Raw genomic sequence first — 6,605 nt, forward strand, 5'->3', positions numbered from 1 at the left:
GCCAGGTTTTCTATGTGTAGATTCTATGCACGAGTAGAACACAAAAGGTTATGGGCGATGATTTGTCAATTGCTTGCCGCTACTAGTGTTATTCTTTTCCAGCGGTATTGTGGGATGAAGCGGCCCAGACCGACCTTACACGTACGCTTACATGAGACTAGTTCCACCGACAGACATGCACACCGTGCATAAAGGTGGCTAACGGGTGTTTGTCTCTCCTACTCTAGTCGGATTGGATTTGATGAAAAGGGTCCTTATGAAGGGTAAATAGCTTTGGCATATCATCGTTGTGGTTGTCACGTAGGTAAAAAGCGTTCTTGCTAGAAACCCAAATCAGCCACGTAAAACTTGCAACAACAATTAGAGGACGTCTAACTTGTTTTTGTAGCGTTTGACATGTGATGTGATATGGCCAAAGTTGTGATGTTGCTGTTGGAATTATGCCCTAGAGGCAATGATAAATAAGTTATTATTATAATTCCTATATCAAGATAATCGTTTATTGTCCATGCTATAATTGTATTGAATGAAGACTTAGATACATGTGTGGATACATAGACAAAACACTGTCCCTAGCAAGCCTCTAGTTGGCTAGCCAGTTGATCAAGGATAGTCAGGGTCTTCTGACTACATACAAGGTGTTGTTGCTTGATAACTGGATCACATCATTGGGAGAATCATGTGATGGACTAGACCCAAACTAATAGACATAGCATGTTGATCGTATCATTTTGTTGCTACTGTTTTCTGCGTGTCAAGTATTTATTCCTATGACCATGAGATCATATAAAGCACTGACACCGGAGGAATACTTTGTGTGTATCAAACGTCACAACGTAACTGGGTGGCTATAAAGATGCTCTACATGTATCTCCGAACGTGTCCGTTGAGTTAGTATGGATCAACACTAGGATTTGTCACTCCGTATGACGGAGAGGTATCTCGGGGCCCACTCGGTAATACAACATCACACACAAGCCTTGCAAGCAATGTGACTTAGTGTAAGTTGCGGGATCTTGTATTACGAAACAAGTAAAGAGACTTGCCGGTAAACGAGATTGAAATAGGTATGCGGATACTGACGATCGAATCTCGGGCAAGTAACATACCGAAGGACAAAGGGAATGACATACGGGATTATATGAATCCTTGGCACTGAGGTTCAAACGATAAGATCTTCGTAGAATATGTAGGATCCAATATGGGCATCCAGGTCCCACTATTGGATATTGAACGAGGAGTCCCTTGGGTCATGTCTACATAGTTCTCGAACCCGCAGGGTCTGCACACTTAAGGTTCGACGTTGTTTTATGCGTATTTGAGTTATATGGTTGGTTACCGAATGTTGTTAGGAGTCCCGGATGAGATCACGGACATCACGAGGGTTTCCAGAATGGTCCGGAGACGAAGATTGATACATAGGATGACCTCATTTGATTACCGGAAGGTTTTCGGAATTACCGGGAATGTACCGGGAATGACGAATGGGTTCCGGATGTTCACCGGGGGGGGGGGGAGCATCCCACCCCGGGGAAGCCCATAGGCCTTAGGGGTGCCGCACCAGCCCTTAGTGGGCTGGTGGGAAAGCCCAAAGAGGCCCCTGCGCAGGGAGATAAGAAAATCAAAGAGAAAGGAAAAAAGGGGAAGTGGGAAGGAAGGGAAGGACTCCACCTTCCAATCCTAGTTGGACTAGGATTGGAGGAGGACTCCTCCTCCCCCCCTTCGGGCTCCTTGAGCCCCTTGAGCCCCAAGGCAAGGCCCCTCCCCTCCCACCTATATATACGGAGGTTTTAGGGCTGATTTGAGACAACTTTTCCACGGCAGCCCGACCACATACCTCCACGGTTTTTCCTCTAGATCGCGTTTCTGCGGAGCTCGGGCGGAGCCCTGCTGAGATTAGATCACCACCAACCTCCGGAGCGCCGTCACGCTGTCGGAGAACTCATCTACCTCTCCGTCTCTCTTGCTGGATCAAGAAGGCCGAGATCATCGTCGAGTTGTACGTGTGCTGAACGCGGAGGTGCTGTCCGTTCGGCACTAGATCGGAGCGGATCGTGGGACGGATCGCGGGACGGTTCGTGGGATGGTTCGCGGGGTGGATCGAGGGACGTGAGGACGTTCCACTACATCAACCGCGTTTATTAACGCCTCTGTTGTGTGATCTACAAGGGTACGTAGATCTGAAATCCCCCTCGTAGATGGACATCACCATGATAGGTCTTCGTGCGTGTAGGAAATTTTTTGTTTCCCATGCGACGTTCCCCAACAGTTGCATGTATGATGTATGAGATGATCATGTTATTGTAATAGGTTTCACGACTTGCATGTCGATGAGTATGACAACCGGCAGGAGCCATAGGAGTTGTCTTAATTTATTGTATGAGATGCAACGCCATGTGCTTACTACTTTTACTTCATTGCTAACGGTTAGCTATAGTAGTAGTGATAGTAGTAGTTGGCGTGACGACTTCACGGAGACACGATGATGGAGATCATGATGATGGAGATCATGGTGTCACGCCGGTGACAATGATGATCATGCGATGCCTGAAGATGGAGATGGAAAGAGTAAAGATGATAATGGCCATATCATGTCACTATATGATTGCATTGTGATGTTTATCATGTTTTTCATCTTATTGCTTAGAACGACGGTAGCATAATAAGATGATCCCTCTTAAAATTTCGAGAACACATTCCCCTAAGTGTGCGTCGTTGCGAAGGATCGTTGTCTCGAAGCACCACGTGATGATCGGGTGTGATAAATTCTAGGGATTTTTGTATTTATGCCCTTAGTTGTGTCCCCCTCGACTGATTTGCCCCTAATTTTTGAAAACACGCGGTCTTGCCCAGCTCACCTCCCTCTTCTTGCGGTTTTGCCCTTCCGGCACGGCTCCATCCAGTCAGCGCCGTTTGACCGCAAACGACGCGTTACTTTGGACATTTTTACCCCTGTCGGTGCTATACCTAATACCCCTTCGTCCTCAATGTTCTAGCGCAAGGAAACAGAGCAGAGCAGAACGAGGAAGCCGGCGAGGAAAAAGGAGTGGGAGGCAACGCGTGGGGTGGTAGAGCAAGGACCGGCGGTGCATGGCGATCTCGGGCTCTTCCATCTTCTAGCCGGTGGTCGCAGAGGTAAGTAAAACTCCAGCAATGCTTCTTCCTCCCCCCCAATGCGTTCTAGGGTTTGTGATAATTGGGGAATTTCTGATTCAGGTTGATGGGGTCGGGATTGTGGAGCATGTCTCTGAGTTCTATCTTCCAGATGAAAGTTATTACGGATTGGAGCATTCATCAAAGCATCGCTGCCCTGGTCATGACCGTGTTCCTGCCCGGCGTGTTGCATGGGGAGGAGCTAACACAGGCCGCCGTTTTTTAGGGTGTCCTCTAGATGTAAGATCTTGTGAATTATAGCATGTTTTGGATGGTGTTTATGCTCTAATGTTTTGATAATGTGATGTGCAGTTACCAGATGAGTGTCACTGGGTGGTTTGGGTTGATCCTCCTCCTCCATTGCATGCTGCCCTTGCTTTTGAAGACCTGCACGCAGAGCTAGAACAAAGCTGGATCAGAAGACACAAAATGCAGAAGCAAAATATGGAGCTGTTAAAGAAAAATCTTGCTTTGAAGAAGAAACTGAGAGAGAGAGATGAGATGATGTTAGTTTTGGCATTGTTGTTTGTTGGAATGTGTGTTGTTGTGTTTTTAGTGTTGTAGTTTGCAGCAGTTGTTGAAGAGAGTGTGTGAGAGAGAGATGACCTGAATGTTGTTTGTGATGCACTATTGTATGAATTTGAAGATCATTATTCTCTGCTCATGCTTGTTGAAGAAAGTGTGTAATTTGAAGCAATTATAGCACATATTGTACCAAATAGAGCAACCTGGTACAACACTTTATTCTACCAAATTCCACAAACTGACATTGTACCAAATTCCACAAACTAACATTGTACCAAATACAACAAACTGACATTGTACCAAATACAACACTTCATAGTGCATTGCCAAATACAGCAATTTATTGTACCAACACACAATAACAAGATAATAGCACTACAACATAAGTTTCTTGCTCCTGGTGTTCTTGGCTGGGTTTGGAGCTTGCATTGCCTTGCTTCTAGTGTTCTTTGCTGGGTTTGGAGCTTCAATAGTTGTTGCTGCTCTTTTTGGAGAGGAACCTTTGCTTTCAAGCTCCTGCTCCACACCTATATTCTGCTTGACACACCTGGGAGCTTTAAAGTGCTTCAAGTTTGCTTCAAGTCCTCTTCCTGCTACCCTTTTATAATTTTTCCTAGGGCTAAAACAAGTGGAAGCATATCACAATTTGAAAGATTTTGTAAGATGAAAACATGTAAGAAAGCCAAGATTTAATACCTGACTGCACAACTAGCTTTTGTAGATGCATCATGTGAGGGCTCCTTTGGTGGTGGCATCTGCTGCTAAACATCAGGTGTTGTCTCATCCTCCTCCTCCTCCTCCTCTTGTATTTCTGCTTCTGCTGGTTCATTGGTTGTAGGATGATCATCTGCATTGTCTGCTCCCCAGTGTTCATCTTCACCAAAGGCTGGATCAACAGATTGTTTGCAGCCCTTAGCTTTGTGTCCACATCTACCACACCTTTTCTCACTATCAGTAGCAGTCACCTCTGCCTCTGTTGGGCTTCTCCTCACTATACTCATTTGCAAACCTCTTGTTTTCTCCATTAACACCTTCATTACTGCTGGTATGATGGAGTGCCCAATGAAATGGTCCATGGCAACTCTGTTTCTTAAGTCAAATTTCTCCATGATATACTGCCTTATCTTGTCTAGCAGATCAACTATGTTCATGCTCTTGTATTTTTTGATTCTGGAGTTGAATGACTCAGCTAGGTTGTTATTGACATAGTCAACCTTGCTTATCTCATTGAAATCAGCTCTTGCCCATATTTTTGTGTGGTGTTCCTCTAGATATTCCTTTACTTTGGGCTTGCTTTTCAACTGGCTCAAGTGATAGTTGTGTTTCTTGATGCTACAAGTTAGTGAGCATGGCCACAAATTATCATCATAAAACTTCCCCTTGAATTTCTTGCTGAAATTCTGGGCCAAGTGCCTCATGCACTCTCTGTGCTCCACTCCAGGGTAAACTTCCTCAACAGCACTTTCCAATCCCTTGCAAGCATCGGTATGTATCACTAAACCTTCTGGATGCCCTATTACTTTCTTCAGGTTTCTAAAAAACCAAGTCCAACTCTCAATTGACTCCACTTCCAGAACACCATATGCAACAGGAAATAACCAGTTGTGAGCATCTAGGGCACATGCTGCCACTAGTTGCCCTCTGAACCTACCAGTCAATGCAGTAGCATCTACAGCTAGGTATGGCCTGCACCCCTCCAGAAAACCCTTTTGACATGCTTTGAAGCACACAAACACCCTTCTAAAGCATTCCTTGTACAACTTTTTGTTGTTTATCGTGTACTCAACTTTGTGCTTGTCAATTTCTACAATACTGCCTGGTGATGCCCTCTCTACTTCAGCTTTAAAGCTATATAGCAGTTGAAAGCTATCACCATACTTTCCATACAATTTGTCAAGTGCAATCTCCTTACCATGGTAGCATCTGTCATATGGCACCTCTACACCATATTTCTCTAACAACCTGGTCTGAATTTCCTTAGGACCAATTCCTAGATTTGCTCTGATCCATGACATAGAAGCATCTGCTATCCATCTTCTTTTTGCAGCTCTCAGTCTTTGAGATCTATTCACACTAGGACATGTATGCTGATATGTGTTGACTTTAATCTGAAACAAACAACAAAAACAATGAGATTAGTACTGAAAAAGCAATACCTGAAAATAAACTAAAACAAAAAGGGAAAAATACCTGAAACAGTGTGCTATTCCTCATTAAAGAGGCATGCAGTCTCCACTTGCATCTCTCATAAGCACATTTGACAGTAAACCTTGTTGGATCACTTTTCAGAGTGAGGAACTCAGTTTCAGACTTGATTGAGAAGCTTGCAACTGCATTTCTGCAGTCAACAGCACTAGGAAAGACCACACCTTCAGCGATACATGGATTTTGCCTGTCATACATATCTACAGGTCTGTCCTCTGCTGCATCTTCAAAAACTCCCATCTCAACATCCTCTTGCTTCTCATCTTCATCTGCATCTGGAAATTCTGCTGGAATGTACTCTTTATCTGCTGCATCTTCTTCATCATTATTGTGCTGGACATATCCAGGATATAGAACCTCATCCTCCACAGCAGGTGCATCTGGCAATGCCTCCTCCACAACAGGATCAAGTGTCTTCTTTTGGTGTTCTTGGCTTTCATTACCACTTGCAGTTGCATTAACACTTGGTGCTCTAGGAGCACTTCGTGTTCTACTGCTGGCCCTAGTTCTAGATGCAGATGGCCTGGAACTAGATGGGTTAACACATCTCTGACCTCTAGTTCTTTGTATAACTGTGATTTCCAAATTGCATGACATTGTTGTTGCATTACTTGCAAACATCACACCTAACTCTACATCACACTGCACAGGGACCCAACAAAGTTTGGAACTATTCCAGTATCTAATCTCCACTGCATCAAACAATCCCCATGGATACTTGG

The sequence above is a fragment of the Hordeum vulgare genome, chromosome 1H, assembly GCF_904849725.1.
Source record: "Hordeum vulgare subsp. vulgare chromosome 1H, MorexV3_pseudomolecules_assembly, whole genome shotgun sequence".
Lineage (NCBI taxonomy): Eukaryota > Viridiplantae > Streptophyta > Magnoliopsida > Poales > Poaceae > Hordeum > Hordeum vulgare.